The sequence below is a fragment of the Equus przewalskii genome, chromosome 5 (assembly GCF_037783145.1).
Source record: "Equus przewalskii isolate Varuska chromosome 5, EquPr2, whole genome shotgun sequence".
Classification (NCBI taxonomy): Eukaryota; Metazoa; Chordata; class Mammalia; order Perissodactyla; family Equidae; genus Equus; species Equus przewalskii.
In genome coordinates this window covers 64,166,940-64,186,899 of record NC_091835.1, presented here as the reverse complement: position 1 = coordinate 64,186,899, position 19,960 = coordinate 64,166,940, and the positions used below count along the sequence as shown (strand labels likewise).

Below are 19,960 nucleotides of genomic sequence, written 5' to 3'. Positions count from 1 at the left end.
CATGTCACAATCCAGTGAGGGTCATTGGGAAGTCAAAGGAGGGCCTCTTCTTCCACACAGTCATTCAGGGATCTAATCTCCTTCTACCATGTGGCTTTTCTTGTGTTTTGCTTTTTAAATCTTCAAGAGTCTCAGAGCATTCCACTGGATATTTTTGCATCTGGCCAGAATACAAGGAAAGAAAGAGAGCATGGAGGTTTCAGGAGCCAGACCTGGGAGTGTTGAATGTCACTTCTACCCATATTCTCTTAGCCACAGTGCAGTCAAGAGCTCTTCCTAAACAAGGGGACTGGGGAAGTGTACGCTTGCTGTGTCTTTACAATAAAAGAAAACAGAGTTTGTTGAACATATAGCATTATTTGTGTCACAGTGTATGATCTAGCTTTTTCCCATTTTCCCCATATTTGGGGCATGCAATGTAATAAAATGAAAGAATTTTTCCAAAATAACACTTAGGCTTTTAATTTGCTATCTTTATAAGCTAGTGATCCAAAAGAATCTTACACAGGGGCCTAACCTGTGGCTTAGTGGTTAAGTTTGTCACGCTCTGCTTCAGCAGCTCAGGTTCGTGGGTTTGGATCCCAGGCACAGACCTGCACCACTTGTCAGCCATGCTGTGGCAGTGACCCACATATAAAGTGGAGAGAGATTGGCACAGATGTTAGCTCAGGGCTAATCTTCCTCAGAAAAAACCTAAAAATAAAAAAAAGAATCTACACATTTGATAGATGCGTTTTGAGTGCTTCTGGCCATGCATGTTCATTTGTCTGGATTTTGAAGATGTTAAGTTTTAATCCTGGAAAACCTTCCTCTTTGCCACATCTTATTTTATAAATGTGAACTTTCATTGGTTTTCTCTTGTTTCTGAGACTGTTATGTCAGTTTCTGCATTTTGTTTTGTGATCTGGCAACCCTGACAGGTATTCAGCCAACCCCAGTAGATGATTATTATTCACAGTCATCTTGTCAAATTGGAGAGGATTCACAGCTTATTTTTAAAATTCTGATTTCTCCAGTACTGTATGGATAGGCCTTTTTATAAAGGCCTGTCAATAATATATTTAGTATGTACTTGCACAAAAGAACAAAGAATGTTTTAAAGTTCTCTGACTGAGTCAATCTTGTGCTTAAAAACTTTCAGTAGTTTCATATTGTCTTCAAAATAAAGCCCAGAATCACTATGGCTTTGAAAGCTATGGGCTTCACTTACCTGTCTGTCCTTATCTCTTACTTGTTCATTGCATGCATGTAAACTAGATTTTTATTCTTTAAAAAAGGGAGGAAACATTTCTTCTGATGTGCCATCCATCTAGAATATCCCTCATCCTCCTTTCTACCCTTTAGAAACCAACTTATTTACTTTAAAGTCTGACTCAAACACTCCATCCTCCAAGAAAATTCCAGTTAATCTATTGCCGTTGTCCTTTGTGTTCCTCTAGTACTTTGAGTAATTTCTCTCCCATGGAACCAGTTACATTTTGTTTTGCCAATAGTTTTCACGTGTGTACATACATATTTCTGTGACTAGACTACACCTTCCTTAAGGGTACATGCCTTTAGAAATATACATCATTGAAGCTTTTGCTGCTCCCATGTATACCTTAGCCATAGAATCCTTTTAAGAAATGTCAGTTGATTTTGATTAAATTTTTAAATTATATTAATTTCTGTCATTTATCAACAGAGCACTTAACTAAGAGATGGAGATGTTAGAAATCTCCTGCAAGCTTATTTAAGAAGCATATAGAGCTAACATCAGCTGGATATCTTGGACAAAAATATACATTTCCTTCTTTTTTTAAACTTTGCTGTGTATTTCATAGTAGCTTACACTAGCACATAGACTTAGCAATCATCAAGAATTGCTTAGTTGCGTGACTTTCGTGGAGTAGCAAAACTTTCAGCCTTTCCAAAATGACATTTCCTTGCTTTCTGACTTAGCCACACTGAAATCTGTCCTGGCAGCCCCTCTCCCCATCCTCCTGAGTAGTTATTACTCTTTTAACCACTTTGACCTAAATGGAAATCTCAAACTCTTTTGCTTTTTTCCCCCTAAATAGCACACTAAATGCTTTATTTTCTCTAGCCCAATCAGACTATAGCATTCTATAAAACCAAATATAGCAAAATATTTTCTATTTATAGATGTATGTGTTATGTTTTATTAATGGTTGAATTCAGTGTTTACCAGTGTAGACATGTTAGATAATAATGTAACCCAGTTGTTTAATCCATCTCTATATGTTTTGGTGATATAATGCCACCAAAGAAACGTTGAATGATTTCCTTAAGGCTGTGAATCTCAAGGGGGAAGGGTGTACCCTAGGGTGGTGGTATTGGTATCAAATTAAAGGTGTAGAGAGGTGATATATGATTTCATAATAAAAACTGTAGAAAATAAAACTCAACAAAAATCATATTTAGTGGTGTGGATACAAATGAGAATTCCCTTGGAGCACATGTTTGTGAAAGGAACATGAGTTAGAAAGAGTTTGAAAACTGTGGCTTTAGGGCTTATAATTCAACTACTTAGGATGGTAACAATTGCAGGAAAAACTCCATGTGTTTGTAATGAAGGTTTAGACCAAACTGTGATTTTGCATTTATCTGCAAAAATATATTTTTTATTTAATCATCAAAATGAATACTAATCAATTATATAAATAGATGCAGAAAATGAAACACTAATTTTAGGCAAGGCTAAAATAAATGTAAATCTTACATGCCAATTGGGATGTCCTCTTTGCATTTCAGCTGTTCCATATTGTTCCTTTTAACTGAACTGATGGCCCTTAGTAAATTGCTGTAATCTCATCATATCACCCTTTGACCAGAGTTAACACTCTGTTACCCTGAGAAATAGATGCTCTTCTAGCACCAAAGCAAGAATCCAATCTGCTCCTGTCCTCTAAGTGCCAAGGGGAAGGGCACAGGAGACCTCCTTTCTCCATAGGGCTTCTTTCTTCCTTCTCTACTTCCTGCCTTATCTCCTTGCCGACTCCAACCAATCAAATAGGAGAACAAATATCACCTGTTTTCCTACCACCTCCTTTGTGATTCATACCTCTCACCCACATGTTTACTGTTCATTATATCTTTTAGCTCCCCTCTCTATTGTTAACCAGGATTTTATGTCTGTCATCGTAGCTTCTAGACTGGGTTCTAGCTAGAATTTCTTATGGAAAGCGACTTTCCATACTTTACCCACCCTCCTCACAGTCTCTTTGAGTTATGAAAGCATAGCAAATGGTATCAATATTTAATTGAAAATTCAGTATGCAATACACTCAGTTTCTGATTCTACATCATGTTACCATGCTATTTTAGAAACCAGACTGTAGTTGAAGTTTAATGGTTTTTTCCTAATCTGAACTTTTTGTGTAAGGATGAATTTAGATAAACATTTATTTTACTTTATGCACTAAATGATTTTAAATGAATAGAATTTATAAATTATGATATATGTCATATTATAAAATATGATATCAGATATGATAAATCTGATGCGATACATCAGCTTACCAATTTAAAAAATCACACACCCAGCTGAAGACCTCAGATAGCAAATTTTGAAGTTTTACAGAAATGGCAGTGATGAAAATAATGATACTAGTAAATCAGGTTAAGTAGATATATTCCATTAGGCTGTTATTAATCTGTTCTAAATCCAAGATAAAATATCAGCAAAGTGAAATTAGCAAATTCAGAAATCAATACTTTTCCCTATTACATTAGGTGGGGTGGAATTTATCTGTTTGCTGCAGAAAAGTGGGGATAAAAAATAATTCATAAAATGTGAAACATTATTTGCCTGTCTGGCTAGCTTTAGAAGATGTCTTAAATTAGAATAGTCTTATATATTTTTGTTATTATTAAAACTGGCTAAAGACAAAACTCTAAGTCTGAACACTGATAAATATGAAAAGAATTCTAAGTCACAGAATGTTTTATCCTCCCAAGGCGTAGCATGGCGACCCATCTCAGGCAAAGACTGATGTGTTACCAGTCCATTCTTTGACTGAGGGGCCAAAAGGATCCATGTGGTAAATATGTAGAGTCTGTTGGTTTACATGCCCTTCTTCCCCACCCTTCTTCTATTCTGTATAAATCTCTATTCTTGCTCTTATCGTGCTGTATCAGGACTAGCTGTTTACCAGCTCAGTTCTCTATCTCCATATTCCTAGAACCTAACACAACGCCTTCTATAAAGTAGATTCTCAGTAAATTATTGTTGGAAAAATAAATGAATAAGCAAAGGAACAAGGATGCTCAAGTAAAGAAAAAAAGCCAAGATAAAATTTCATGGAATATTAGTGTTTTTTGTAATAACTCAGTGATCTTTTGTGCCTTCTTTTTCTTATCTATTTTTTCTCCCACATATCTGTCCTCATTTACTTCACCCGTAAGAGTTCCTTTCACTGCCATCTGGCCTAATTTCTATCCCTCACTCCACACTCAATTCTTTTCTCTTTTCCCTTCTCTACTCCCCTGCTCCCATCCGTCATCTACCCCACCCTACTGACACTTGTCATGGCCAGGAAAATAGACACAAACCTTATTCATTCATCATATCAGCAAACGTATATTGAAATCTTCATTGGGTCAGGCACGTGCTGGAACTTCAAAGGTGAGCAAGAATTCCTGCCCTCAAGGCAGATACATTCTAGGTAAAGGGGAGATAGACAAGTGATAGACAAGTAAACAACTTTGTGAAAATGATAGGATATATTTTGCAACAGAGGTGAATACTGAGCGCTATGGATTTGAAGAATACAGTTGAGAAGGGAGCATCCAACCTCAGCTCTGTGTGTGTGTGTGTGTGTGTGTGTGTAAGGGAAGTGATAATCATGTGAGTCTTGAAGGATGAGTGGACGTTCATCAGGTCAGGTATGGGGTGAGAGTGGGGACGCAAAGTGAGAGATGGAAGGCCATTCCAGGCCAAGCAAATGGCAAAATACAGAAAACTTAGCTGCTTTTGTACTGCTCTTCTGACTTGGCCCCTTTCTTCATTTGTGTCTGCCCTCCTTCCCATCCCATCTCATCCCCCTTCTCCTTTATTCCTTTTCTTTTCCTGCCTCCAGAAGGCTCAGGAGCTAAATAGTTCCTAGAAGGAGGCATATTATCAATATGGGGGGTTACTTTTTACTGTTGCTACCAATGAGTCTGAATATGTCATTTTATATTTTTTCTGAGATATGAGAAAGGAAGAGACATTTTTGTGGCTGTACTCTGTAAACTGCTGTAGAAAAAGTCTGATCAATGAATATTGAACCTCTGCAATGTTCCTGGCATTTGGGATTTGATGATCAAGCAAGGTAGACATAGTCTCTGGCCCTACAGTGGTTATGATCTAGAAGGAGCACAGATATAAATGGTTATAAAGATGACAAGCTCAGGGGCAGGCCCCGTGGCCTAGTGGCTAAGGTCTTGCACTCCGCTTCGGGGGCCTGGGGTTTCGCCGGTTCGGATCCTGGGCGCGGACATGGCACCACTCTCCAGGCCATGCTGAGGCGGCATCCCACGTGCCACAACTAGAAGGACCCACAACTAAAATATACAACTATGTACCAGGGGGCTTTGGAGAGAAAAAGGAAAATAAAATCTTAAAAAAAAAAAAGATGACAAGTTCTAATAGAACTATAGAGTTGAAGTGGGAGAGAACATGGAGTATTTGCATATGACCAGAGTATAGAGAGTGAGGAAGAAAGTGGCATGAGATGAGACTGGACAGCTGAATGAGAGATGGATTATGGAGAGTCTTGTAGATCAAGGCTGCTCAAAGTGTGGTGCTAGTTTTAAACTGTTGATAATGGGTCTACATGAGATAAATAAAGAGTAAATGTGTAGAAACTCTTACTGCATTTTGATGTTACCACAGCATCTAAGCGTGTGGTCAGTGTCAGCTAATGTGGTTTGCCCTTTAAGTTTTAAGTAGATGTATCGTCTAATAGTGCAACTGCAATAATAGAAAAGCATTCTGGAATAAATACATAGGTAAAGATTTCCTTCATTGAGAAAGACTTGTTAAAAGAAAAATGTCAGCTGAACTAGACAGCAGTGTGCTTAGTGATGTGGTAAAAATTGTGAGTTATGTTAAGGCTAATGTGTTAAATTCTTTACTACATTATTCTCTTTATTATTATTTATTGATGTGAATGATAGGAAAACTGATCATAAGCAATTGTTTTTGCATGCTGAATTATTATGATGATTATAGAGGGAAGATGGTCTGTTGAGAACATTTGAACCACAAAAGAAACTTAGTCTTTCTGTAAGATAAGAAATCAGTTTTATCTCAATATTTTAAAGTTGTGAATTGTTGTTTATGTATCTGACATCTGTGATATTTTCAATGATCTAAATACATTCATTCAAGGAAGGAATGTAAAGTATATTTCAATAATAGGTAAAACCGAAGGGTAAAATTGAGAGTTAGAAGCTTAGAAGAGCAGTTTCTATGGATTGTTATGACATGTTCCGTAATTTAACAAAAAGTATCAATGGGATAACTGATGATCTTGGGGTTGCACATCTGTGAATGCCTTACAAATTTGACAGAATGTTTGGAGTTTTACTTTGTATCAAAAGAAGATGTATGAATGAAAAAATAGCGCATCCAGCATTCCTTTTAATTTTTGAAAGATAATGAAATTCAGTCATGACTTTACATGATAAATTGTTGTAACTGTTTACTGACAAAGAATCAAAGACAGATTTTGAAAATATAGCATCACTTGCTACTTTAGATAAAAATTAAAAACAAATATCCTGAGCTTACTGTAATTCATTTTCTTCCATTTCTGTCAATATTCCTTTGTGAGACTGATATCTCTATTATGAGTGTTAATAAAACAAAACACAGATGTATGTTATCCCATGAGAGTAGCATTGTCATCAATCCAACCTGGGTAAATTAACAAGTAGAAGACAAGCTCAACTATTGATATACACAGTGTGCGTTCAAAGTGTCTGTAAAGCAATTTAATACGGGAATTTCTATTTTCTTTATAACTTTCTGTTTTTTGTGATTGCAAATGACAAAAATCTTAAGCATAATCAGCGATTCTCCGTTTCAATCTCCTGCACGCTTGCAATAAACAGGGTATGTAGTTTCTGTAATTCTTTCCTCTTATGTTTGTTCTGATTAGATTTACTGAAATGTAATTTTAGCTCTGTTGAGTTTGTATGTCTTTTTACATTTATTTTTCTGAAAGTTTGTTTTCTTATACTTTAGAAACATAAAATTTTAAATCTCTAATCTGTTGATTCAAAATGGATTAGAGATTAAAAATTCATCTATCACCTCAATAAAACTGGGAAAAGTTAGTCTGTCTCTAATAGTTTGAGAAACACAGTTTGTGAAACACTGGTGTAGGCAGGTTTAGGGTTTTGGACATGGCCCTAAGGGCAGGAAGAAGCCTTTGAAGGCTCAATGATAGTTGTTATTCTCGTTATTTAGGATGCTATGTGGACATTCACGATTAGGAGGCTTGGGAGAGCCCAGCTGTGAGGCTTGCTTAGGTGCTCAGAACAGGAGCTCAGCTACTCTCAGATCGCGTAGGCAGCTTGTTCTAAGATGGTACGAGAGCCTCCTCTGTAATCATGCCTGATACCGCAGCCTCCGCCCACTCCGAGCAGTAAAGAGGCACTGATGAGATCCCAGAAATACTTGATTTAACTGTGTTAAAATAATGTTGATAATTGTCATTTAAGTGAAGGATGACTTTATGCTAAGTTCTTATTAGCAAAATTGTGCTTACGTGATTGTGTTAATAACTGAATATGTGAAGAGTTAATTGGGCCGTGTTTCATTTAGAATAATAGAATTCTGGAGCTGAAAAGGACTTGATGTATTGAACGTAACTGCTGATAGAGAAAATTAGTGAGAACATTGAGACTCAGAGAGCTTCAAGAGAAAGGACTGATTAAGGGTTGGGGTCTTGGAGCAGAGATGGGCGGTATGCAGCTGCAAACCAGGGAACACCTGAGGCCACCCGAAGCTGGACAAGACGAGAAGGGATCCTCCTAGAGGCCTCAGACCATCCCCTTCATTCAGACGTCCACCTTCCAGAACCGCGAGGGCATAGACTTCGGTTGTTCTAAGCCACCCAGTCTGTGGTAGTCTGCTACAGCAGCGCTGGCAGACGGGTCCGCGTGCGTACTGACGCAGTGCGCCGAACAGCAGTGTCTTCCCCATGTGAATTTCCATGAGTTAAACTCATGTCCTCTGGGTTTATGACGTTAAAATAAAGAGTTTGGGTGTTAGAATCAAATTGTTAAGATTCAAAGCCCAACTGTGCCCCTTACTTAATGTCGACCTCGGGCAGGTTACCTTTCTCTCTGCTTTGATTTCTTCATCTGTAATAGTTTGATGGTAATAATAGTGGTATTTACCTTATAGGGCTATTGTGATGGATAAATGAAATAATCTATGAAAACTTTTAAGCACAGTGACTGAAAGCTGGTGGGCACTTTGTAGGTGTTAGGTATTTTTGTGACTATGGCTTGGTGGTTGTGATGGAGAAGATCCTTTGACCCGTGCAGATGCACAGTGGTGGAATTGGCAGTGGAAACCTCGAATGGGGTCTGTCAGTCTGGTGCTATTTTTATCTCTACTCTAGTCATGCCATTCAACTGTTCACTCACACGCTCCTCTAGATTGATCTTCACACACTGATTCCTTTTTCAAATGCTCACATCTTGAAAAGAGATGCAGTCCTATTCTGAACCATACCCTTATTCTCTCAGCTCGGTGGCAGCCTCACAAGTTTGCCGGATACCTCACTCAGTGTGGAACAGTTACCAGGGTTAGAAAGAAAACAGCAACATCGTGAACATGCTATTGGAATTGCCTCGTTCCATTTCTAAGATATATTTGAAAATGTCTGTAGTCTTTAAATTATAGTGTACTTTGCCAATATATTCAATAAATATATCCATATGATTTGTAAAAAAAATATTGTTCTGAGGGCCTCTCAAGGTAAGGAACAGATCCACATTCTAAGTAATTGAGTAAGAAGAGGGAGAGGAAATTCCATTTCAACTTGCTTAAACAAATATGCCCTGAGCCCTGGACTTACTGCTTGGCATTATGTTTGGCCTTAAACGTGCAACCATGAATAAGATAGACACAAGCCCTGCTCTTACAGAGCTTTCAGTCTACTGGGAAAGGTGGAAAAAGCTTTTTCTATACAGAGTCCTGACCCACAGAAGGAAAAAAATCTGTCATAGAAATAAAAATAAATTTTTTGAAGAGAACACTAATATATAAGAAAATTAAGAATAAACAAAAATTCGACAATAAAACAATGATGATGATAACAACAACAATAATAATGTAAGTGACTTTGGCTCTTAAGGGACATTGTCCCAGCTACCTGGGCTCCTGGAGTGGCAGTGACTGAGCTGAGAGCAGAGGTCCTTTTGTGGTTCATCCTGTGGGAGAACTTCGAGAACATGACCTCTCTAGGGGATTGCATATTGCATATGAATCTGCCAGCTATTAGAGCATGGAGAATTTCAGCAAGATCCACTGCCATGGCTTCAATGACCACCTCTGGGCTAGACCAGACCTCTCTTCTTGGTTCCAGTCTACTAGGATATCTGGAACATTCATCAAACTCAAACAGCTGTGGTCAGAGTGGCAGGGCAGAGGGAACAAGGATGGCCCTCTGAGTGAGGACCACCTTAGAAGGAGGCAAATGGGCAAAGTGGGGGATTTGAATACAAGTAGCACACCCTAATCTGTAAGGGTGATGATGGAGAAGATGCCTTCTCTGCCACTGTCCTGATGAAATATATGCACCCTTGCAGGCAATGATATGAAGGGGGAGAATTTCAACTGAGTTTAAAGTGGAAATGACCAGGAAAAAAAAATAGAAGTGATTGAATCAGCCTAGAATTCACTAGATTAAATTTTCTAGCAATTTTTAGAAGAGATAACTCTAGTGGAGTGTCTAAGAGAATCAACACTGGAGTCACACTACCTCTGTTTGAACAGCTTTAGCACTATCAGCTGTATGACCCCAGCTGTAGATATTTAACCCCTCCATGCCTCACTTTCCTCGTCTGTAATATGGGTCCCTCATAGGGCTATTAGGAGAATCAGTGAGTTATTTCTCTTAGGACAATGTCTGGCACATAGTAATCACTCAATAACAACAGTTATTATTCTTTTGCCAGGAAAAAGTGAGGTCTTAAATTGAATATGAGGTATAGAAAATAAAGTTACATTCACACATGAGTTTTTGTCAATTAAAATAATAGATCACCCACAGAAGGAAACAGGATGCCACAATAGTCAAGTCAAAGGGAAAAAATAATTTGATATGTGAATAAAGGGAATAGAAGAGCAAAAACTTGAAATACACTTGTAATGTCGGAAAAATAGTTGTCGGTCACATTGATACACTTTCCTCTGGGAAAAGGAGGAAACTAAAGGAAATGAAAAGAATGTGCTTTATCCTAAGTTGGAGGCATTTTGAGGCACATTCTTGTGTACAATCAGTAAGAACCTGAAGGACTGAGATAAATAACAAGCGAAAATAAGTTGTCAATTTCTTTTTGTCACTAAAAAAATTATTTTACAAAACTACTGCAAATTTTACACAGGTGGTTTCACTTAGAAACTTAGATCTCCATCAGAAATCACTTGTTGAACCCATTTTGAATGTATAGTAGTGACCTACATATGAAAGAGGCAGGCTTTTGCCATATCTTAGCAACTAGGTAGAATGTTCTGTAGATGTTAACAAGGAGGTTTTGCGTGCTTTAAAGGATTATAGCCTGTTGATCTCTAGTTTGCATAACTTTACTCTAGTTAAATTCTAAATAATAGTAGCTACCGTTTATTGAATGTCTACTACATACCAGACACATACTAGGTGCATTTATATACATTATTCTTGTATTCAACAAATGTTTACTGACATCTACAATGTGCCAGGCACTGTTGCAGCTCTTAAGAATAAAGCAGTGATGGGGCTGGCCCCGTGGCCGAGTGGTTAAGTTCGCGCGCTCCGCTGCAGGCGGCCCAGTGTTTCGTTAGTTCGAATCCTGGGCGCGGACATGGCACTGCTCATCAGACCACGCTGAGGCAGCGTCCCACATGCCACAACTAGAAGAACCCACAACGAAGAATACACAACTATGTACCGGGGGGCTTTGGGGAGAAAAAGGAAAAAATAAAATCTTTAAAAAAAAAAAAAAAAAGAATAAAGCAGTGAATAAAACCTGTGAAAAATGGAGGTTATATCCTAGAGTGAAGGGACATAGACTGTAAACAAATAATCAAATATGTAATAAATATAGAAATAAGTAAAATTAAGCAAAGAATGGGCATAGTAAGTGCTGAGTATATATAAGGGGGGGGGGTTGCAAATAGGGTCTTTGGGAAGGACTCACCAAGAAGGTGATATTTGAAAGAAGTGGGTGGGAGAAGAGCATTCAAGACAGAGAAAAATGGGTGTGCAAAGTTCCTGAGGCAGGAGCATGCTTGTCTGGTTCAAGGAACACCCAAGAGGTACTAGAGCAGAGTTAGTGTGGGGACAGAAAGTGAGAGATTCGCTCAGGGACGTATAGCTGGGGCCTACATAATACTTCATGTAGCTGTTCAAGAAAGTCCATGAGGGGGCACATAATTTTCTTGGAGGATCTGGAGGCAGCAGTTATATTTGTAGGTTAGTCTGTAACTCTTCATAAGGTCCCTTTGGTCAAAGTGGCGCTTGGACCCAGGTTGAGATTTGCTGATCTGAGTCATGGAGCATGGTGCTTATCACGTAGTTGGACCTCCACAACTGTTGAGTAAAAAAGTAAATTAGGAGAACGAGGCTTATGCGCTAGCTCTGAAATTAATTAGTTGTGTGATTTGGAACAAATTAGTTGACTTGTCTGTGTCTTGGTTTGCAAACTGAGAACTTTTCAAGCTTTCCTATTATGCAGTTATGAGCGATGGCCAGTCTTCCCAACAAATCACCTTAACGCTATGAATGTTGAGAGTCAGCCTGCCCAGGGAAAGGATAAGGATGACCTAACACTGCCTGCCGTGCTCACACTTTTGTTTACCTGCTCATTCAGCAGCTCTGTCTTTCTGTTTGTGTTCTCGGGTCCAGCCTTTGGCCAAGACAGTAAGAGCTGGAGATAATGGCTGGACCTGGCAGGCTGACAGAACTCTTCAGGCATTTCTTCCTGTCAGAGGATTTGAAGATATGTGTGAATAGATGCTTTAGCTGAGCTCACGCTGAATCTGGGTCCCTCCCAGCCTCTTATCCTTGTTCTCAAGCCATGCATTTGGGAACCTGGTCTGGAATTTCCTTCTAGTAACTACATGTTCATCAAAAAGAAAATTCTAATGTCGGTAGCTAAGCACTAGCAAGAATTATGTGATGAGTCAGGAGAGATTTTGAATTATTGTGTGTTGAGGCCGGAACTTAGTAAATTTCCTTTAAGGTGTGGGCTATGTGTAGCCTTAGAAAAAGAGAATTATTTTTGATGATAGCAGAGGCAGAAACAAATAAAAATCTTCCTCTGAAAATGGAATTTTTAATGATTTCTGTAGTTACCATTTCTGGAGTTAAGTTTACAGGATGAAGGGAGAAATCTAACATAAGTAATGCTGGTTTCTAGATATTGCTAAGAATATTCTGGCCTTTAGCTCTTCTGAGGAGGGTTAGTTTGTCTCTTAATGCTAGGCAAAGCCCTGTCGTTTGATAGGAAACATTAAGCAAGGCCAGAAGCCCGCAGATGAGCTGGGTCCACGTGGACCATTCATTCTGTTGCGATGAACACTGTGTACTGCAGTGTATTGGCAAAAGCAGCCAGTGCTTTCTCTGTTTGTCTGTCTATTGGCAGTTAAAACTAAGGACTGCATGGTGGGATAAGTTTTTTAACAGATGACTCATGGCTTTTGGAGACTGATAACATTTTATTTTACTTTATTTGATTTTATTTTTTGCTGAGGAAGTTTCGCCCTGAGCTAAGCTAACATCTGTTGCCAATCTTCCTCTTTTTGTGTGTGAGCCTCCCCATGGCCACTGAGGAGTGGGGAGGTCCAGGCCAAACTTAACCATCAGGCCAGTGGGGCTGGGCTGAGACTGATAACATCTGGTGAGCCAGTAAGTCAGTCCTCTGCTCAGAACACTGTATATATATGTATTTAACCAACAAGGTTCTCTAGCTAACAGTGCTATGTAGTTACCCATATTCTCATTTCCACTTCTCTTTTCTCTGCCTGTTGCTATGGACTGATTTTAATTGCCATTATTTTGCATGGCAATAACTGAATCACAAGGGGAATGACAGAAACAGGCCAATTCTGATGTGGCATAGTTTAATGTGATGACAGTAAGAACTAGCATTGATACACTGCATGGCAATTTTCGAAGTGGACTTGACCCTCAGCAGCCCTGGGATAGATGGGCGTTAGTTATTATGCTGTCCTGATAACCGGTGCAGGGAGGTTGTGTCTGGCTCAGGAAAAAGGTGGGACAGGGCCTTGACCCCAGAGTCCTGACCAAGTTGCAAGCTTGTTTCTTTTCACCGTGCTGCCTCGAGAACTGTGTTTGAAACACTTCTCTTATCTTTCTTAGAGAGTTTCAGATGAGTTGTGTGTATAGTTCAAAGTGTGTGGAGAATATAAAGAATGTTGACTGAAACCCAACCTCCTCCCTTGTCCAAAATGGGCATCTCTTTGACCTTCCACCATCAACAAGTGAGTAAGAGTGTGCTTTGGAAGGAGAGGCACATTTGTTACATAAATGCTCTTCTCCCACTTACCATTCTTTTTTCCATGTCATATGTCATCATGCTATTTTAAAGTTGCCAATCTCTTCTTGTCTCTTTATACCCTTCCTAGTCTATTTTCAGAATCATTCTATTATTTTATGTGGTCTTATTTGTTTTGACAAAACCTCACAAATAAAAGTCTTGAAGTGTTAGGCCATTTCAGCTTACATGTGAGGTGTGGGAGGTGCCCAAGTGTGTGGTTGGTTAAATACATCTGAACCACTCTCCGCTTACCCGTGGAGTAGAAAACAAGATACTCTGAGGATTGTTGATGTAAAATGAAGGGAACAAGAAAATGAGTCAAGAATCACCCTGTCATCATCACAGGTTTTGTAACAGGCAACAGCATATCAAAGAAGCGTATTGCTGCATGTATCAGTTCACTGCTTTTTATTGCTGAATAGTGTTCCATTGCCTGAATCACCACAATTTGTTTATCCATTTATCAGTCAGTGGACGTTTGGGCTGTTTCTACATTTGGTTAAAATGAATAAATCTACTATAAACATTCCAAAATGTGTTTTTCTGAGGAAATCTGTTTCCATTTCTCTACAGTAAATACCTAGGAGTGAATATTTTACTTTATAAGGAGCTTCCAAACAGTTTTCCAAAGGGCCTGTACCATTTTGATTCCCTCCAGCAAAGAAGGAGAGTTCATGTCACTTTGCTTCTAGCGGCACTTGTCAATCTTTAATTTTAGCCATTCTAATAAGTGTGTATCTAATTGTGGTTTTAATTTGGATTTTCCTAATGAATGCTGATGTTGGGGCCCTTTTCATGTACTTTTTAGCCATGTGTATCTCTCTTTTTGGTAAAGTGTCTATTTAAATATTTTGCCTGTTTCCTTTTTTAATTGATTTTTTTTGTCTTGCAGTATAAGAATTCTTTATAATAATCCGAATACAAGTCCTTTATTAGATATATGCTTTGCAAATATTTTCTCCTTTTCTGTGTTTTCTCTTTTAATTTTCTTAATGGTTTCTTCCAAAAAGCTATTTTTTAATTTTGAAGTACGATTTATCACTTTTTTCCTTTTAATTTACGTGCATTTTCTGCTCTGCTTAAGAAATCTTTGCCTAACCCAAGTCACAAAGATTTTCACCTATGTTGTCTTCTAAAAGTCTTATAGTTTTAGCTTTTATACTTAAGCTTGTGATCTCTTTCAGGTTAATTTTTATATATGATGCAAGATAAGGGTTACAGATAAGGATTTCTTCTCTCCCCTTCCTTCCTTCCTTCCTGCCAGCCTACCTACCTACCTACCTACCTATATGGATGTCCAGTTGTTCAAGCATCATTGTTAAAACATTATTGTTTATCCATTGAAATATCTAGATGCCTTTTTAAAGGATCAATTAAGCATATATGTGTGGGTCTATTCCTATATTGTATTCTATTATTTATATGTCTATCCTCATCCCAATACCTAACTGTCCTAGTTACTATAGCTTTCTAGTATAGTCTTGAAGTCAGTGCGAATCCTCCAATTTTGCTCTTTTCAATTTTTTTTTTGCCTTTTTGATTTTCTTTGCTTTTCCATATAAATTTTATAGTCAGCTTATCAATTGTTATCAAATACCCTATTGGGCTTTTGATTGGAATTGTCTTGAATTTGTAGATCAATATGTGTGTAACTTATGCCTTAATAATATTAAATCTTCTTATCAATGAGCATGGTAAATCTTTACACCCATTTAGGTCTTCTTTAATTTCACTCAGCAATGTTCTTTAGTTTTCAGTATAAAATCCTGTCTGTATTTTTAGTTAGATTTCTCCATAAGTATTTTATATTTTTTAATGCTGTTATGGATGGTATTGTTTATTTATGTTTTCAATTATTCCTTGCTGGAATATAGAAATACAACTGATTTCTGTATGTTGACCTTGTTTTCTGTAACATTTCTAAACTTACTTACTAGTCCTAGTAGCTTTTTCATAGATACTTTGGGAATTTTTAAATGTAGATGACAAAATCGTCTAGGGAAAAATTATTTCTTCCTTTCCAATCGGAATGGCTTTTATTTATTTTTCTTGGCTCATTGCATTGATTAGAAACTCCAGTGCAATGTTGCCTTGTTAGTGTAGAATTTTTTTCAGTGTTCTTTATTAGATTGAAGAAGTTCTCTTCTATTTTTACTTTGCAGTGAATTATTTATTTTATCATTGCTAGTGTTGAATTTTGTCAAATGCTTTTCTTGCATCAACTATCATCACGTGATTTATCTTCTTTAGATTGTAAATGTAGTGGACTACATTGATTGATTTGAAAATATCAAACCAAGCTTGCATTCTTGGCATGAACCCCACTTCATTGTAGTTTATTATTCTTTTTATATATTGTTGTATTTGATTCGCTAATATTTTGTTGATGATTTTGCATGTATGTTAAAAAAGATATATTTTGTGTTTATGTTCTAGTTTTCTTTGTAGTTTTGTATTGTCTTTGTCTGGTTTTGGTATGAGTAATGCTAGTTGCATAAAAAGAGTTGGGAAATGTTCCCACCTTTTCTATTTTCTGGAAGATTTGTGTATAGTTGATGTTATTATTTCTTTAAACGTTTAGTGGAATTTGGCATTGTAACTACCTGGGACTGAAGATTACGAAAGAGAGACGTGGGAAGTTTCTAAATACACTTGTGGGTTTATCTATTCCTTCAGTTCTGTCACTATTTCCCTAGGGTAACTTTTTCATGTATTTTAAAGTTTTGCTATTAGGTGCATGTGCATGTAGGATTGTCATGTCTTCTTTGTGAATTGAGCCTTGTATTATTACATGATGTACCTCTTTATCCCTGGTAATTTTATTTGTTCTAAAGTTTACTTTTTCTGATATTAATATATCTACTCAAACATTCTTTTGATTAATGTTTGCATAGTATATCTTTTCTTAATTCTTTTACCTTCCACTTACTACATTATATTTGAAATGAATTTCTACACACACTGAAACCCCATTAGACAATTTAAAAGTGTTTTCTTTCAATTATATAGCTGGAAGAATGGCTCCCCAAAGACGTCCACACCCTAATTCCCAGAACCTGTGAATATGTTACCTTACATTAAAGAAACTTTGCACATGTGATTACGATTAGGGGCCTTCAGATGGTGAAATTATCCTAGATTATCCAAGTGGCCCCAATATCATCATATAAGTCCTTATAAGCACAGGACCTTTCCAAACTGTAGTCCGAGAACCAGAGAGAATGCACTGTGAGAAGGACTTAGTCTGCTCTTGCTGACTTTGAAGACAGAAGAAAGGGGCAATGAACTAAGGTTGAAAAAGGCATGGAAATGGATTCTCACCTAGACCCTTCAGAAGGGAATGCAGCCTCGTCAACATTTTGAGCTTAGCCTGATGAGACCAGTGTCAGATTTATGACCTACAGAACTGTAAATAAACTTAAATAAACTGTGTTATTTTAAGCCACTAAGTTTGTGGTAATTTGTTATAGTAGTAATAGAAAACCAATACAACCATCAAACATATTTTACAAAACTCAAGAGAAGAAAATCTGTTATGTTTACTCAGATATTTACCATTTCTGTCATTATTCCTTCATTTCTGATATGCTGGTTGTCTTTCTGTTATCATTTCCCTTCTGTTTGAAGAACTTCCTTTAGCAATTCTTTTAGAGCAAGCCTGCTGGCAACCAATTCTTTTAGATTTTATTCATATGAGAATGTTTTTCCTTCATCTTTATTCTTGAAGGATATTTTCACCAGATGTAGAATTCTGGGATGACAGAATTCTTTGAACACCTTAAAAAGTGTTGTTCCCTTCCTTTTGGCCTCCATGATTTCTGGTAAGTCTGCATTCATTGCAAAGTGTGGCTTCACTATAAGTAACACGTCATTTTTCTCTAGTTGCTTCCAGGAATTTTTTCTTTGTGGTAGTTTTCCTTTTTCTGTTGTTTTCAGCAGTTTGATTATGATTTGGCTGGTCATGGATTTCTTTGAGTTTATCCTCTTTGGGATTCACTGAGCTCCTTGAATCTGTAAGTTTATGTCTCTTGCCAAATTGAAAAAGTCTTAGGCCATTATTTCTTGAAATACGTTTTTTGGCACTGAACTTTTTCTCCTCTCCTGGGATTCTGATGACATTAAGGTTCTTTTGCTTTTGTCCCATAGGGTCCTGCTGATATAATTATTTAAAATAAACAAAACAAAAAACTTCTCTCTGTTGTTCAGATTGAATAATTTCAATTGATCTATCTTCAAGCCCACTGACTCTTTCCTCTGTCATCTCCATTCTGCTACTGAGCCCATTCTAATGAGGTTTTTTTTGAGGAAGCTTAGCCCTGAGCTAACATCTGCTGCCAATCCTCCTCTTTTTGCTGAGGGAGACTGGTCCTGAGCTAACATCCGTGCCCATCTTCTTCCACTTTATCTGTGGAACACCTACCACAGCATGGCTTGCCAAGTGGTGCCATGTCTACACCTGGGATCCAAACCGGTGAACCCTGGGCCACCAAAGTGGAACGTGTGAACTTAACTGCTGTGCCACTGGGCTGGCCCTAAAATGAGTTTTTAAATTTCAGTTATTATGTTTTCCAGTTCTAAAACTTCCACTTGGTTTTTTGTATATGTTCTATTTATTTGCTGCCGCTTTCTGTCTTTTCATTTGTTTCAAGAGTGTTTGCCCTTATTTTTTGGAGTATTTTTATAATATCTTCTTTAATGTCTTTTCCGGATAATTCCAATGTCTGTGTCCTCTTGGCATTGGTGTCTGTTGATTTTAGTTTTCTCATGTAAGTTGATGTTTCCCTGGATTTTCAAATGCCAAATAATTTCAGATTATAACCTGAACATTTTAATGTTATATTCTGAGACTCTGAATTTTGTTAAGTACTATGGAGAATGACAATTATTTTTTTAAGCAGAAAATTGACCCTGTTGGATTTAGATTGCAAGTTTTGATTAGCTTCTTTTGGTGTGATTTCAAAGACTTTGTAGTGTATTCAGATTTATGCCATGTGTGTACCACCTAGAAGTGGTCTGTGACTTGGATGGTGGACTGTTTCTTAGAGTAGTCACTGTCAGTATGGTGGTACCTTAAACTTTGGTCTTCCTTCTCAATTTGCTTGCTACTATTTAATTTTCAGAGGCTTTAGATACTCCATGCATTCTGTGCAGGTTTAATAGCATTCAGTGGGAATGAGAGGATGATGTGTGCTTACTCCATTTTACCCAGAATTAGAATCTCATGTCATTATTTAATTTTTGAAAGCTTTTCACTCTTATTTGTTTAAATATTTCCTATAACACTGTCTATTTCCATTCTCTCTAGTCTCTTATTCGGTATCTCCAAAGTAGTTGCATGTTTGGATCTTTTAATTCTAACATTCATGTTTTGTTCATGTTGTACATCTTTTTTTTTAATCATTCTTGCCATATTCTCAATAATATTCTCAGATCTCATTTTTTGTTCCCAGAGTGTTTGTTCTCTAATTTTCAGCTCTATTTTATTGCTGCTTTTTATAGCAATGGGTTTTCAACATTGTCTTTAAATGTGCTTTTATTTACAGAAGTTCTGTTTGGTTTGCTTTGAAATCTGCCTGATCTTTTGTTACACAATTCTGTTTTTTCATTATTTTTTTCTATTCCTTAAAAAAACCCCACTCTGATTATTTAAACATTTAAACATACTTATTTTATACTTTTAATCAAATTTTTCTGATATTCTGATTTCATGAGATACTACTTCTCTTTTTCTGTGTCTCGTGTCTTTCACATATTTTATTTCATTGCAATTGATTATTATTATTTTATTGAGATTTTATCCTCATCAGAAATTTTCTTCTTATGTGTCAGAAGTTGTGGAAGGTCCTTTAAGAGAAGTTTTACATTTGCCTCTTCAGGAGATTCTGGGGATTTTATTCTAATTTTTGATTTTAGAATTCTGACACCTGTGTGGAATGTAATTTTGGACCATTTACCTGCAAGTGGCAAGGCTTGAGATTGGACATTTATTATAGATGATGTTGTTTCCTGCCTATGGTCATGTGCAGCTGGCAAGCATTTCTGTCACTGCTTAGGCCAACGTGCAAAATTTTTAAAGTTTATTTTCATGGATAGTATAATCCTTCAAAGTTCTTTGTTTTTATCAGAGGGAGAAGTAATAACTTCACATCTTCTGGTTTTGGCTATAATTCATTGCTTCCAGTTCTTGTGTGGATGT

General features: G+C 37.2%; 1 protein-coding gene across 4 annotated transcripts in view; it reads left to right on the top strand.

Annotated features, from left to right (window-relative positions):
- NELL2 (neural EGFL like 2) overlaps positions 1-19,960 on the top strand; it is a 362,958-nt gene that overhangs the window by 31,923 nt on the left and 311,075 nt on the right. Inside the window, exon 2 of one of the 4 annotated variants that reach the window (XM_070621105.1) lies at positions 13,587-13,708. The exons of the other annotated variants lie outside the window; for them this stretch is intronic. The gene's annotated coding sequence lies outside the window, so the exon portion shown is untranslated. The remainder of the gene's footprint in view (positions 1-13,586; positions 13,709-19,960) is intronic. 4 annotated transcript variants of the gene reach the window in all.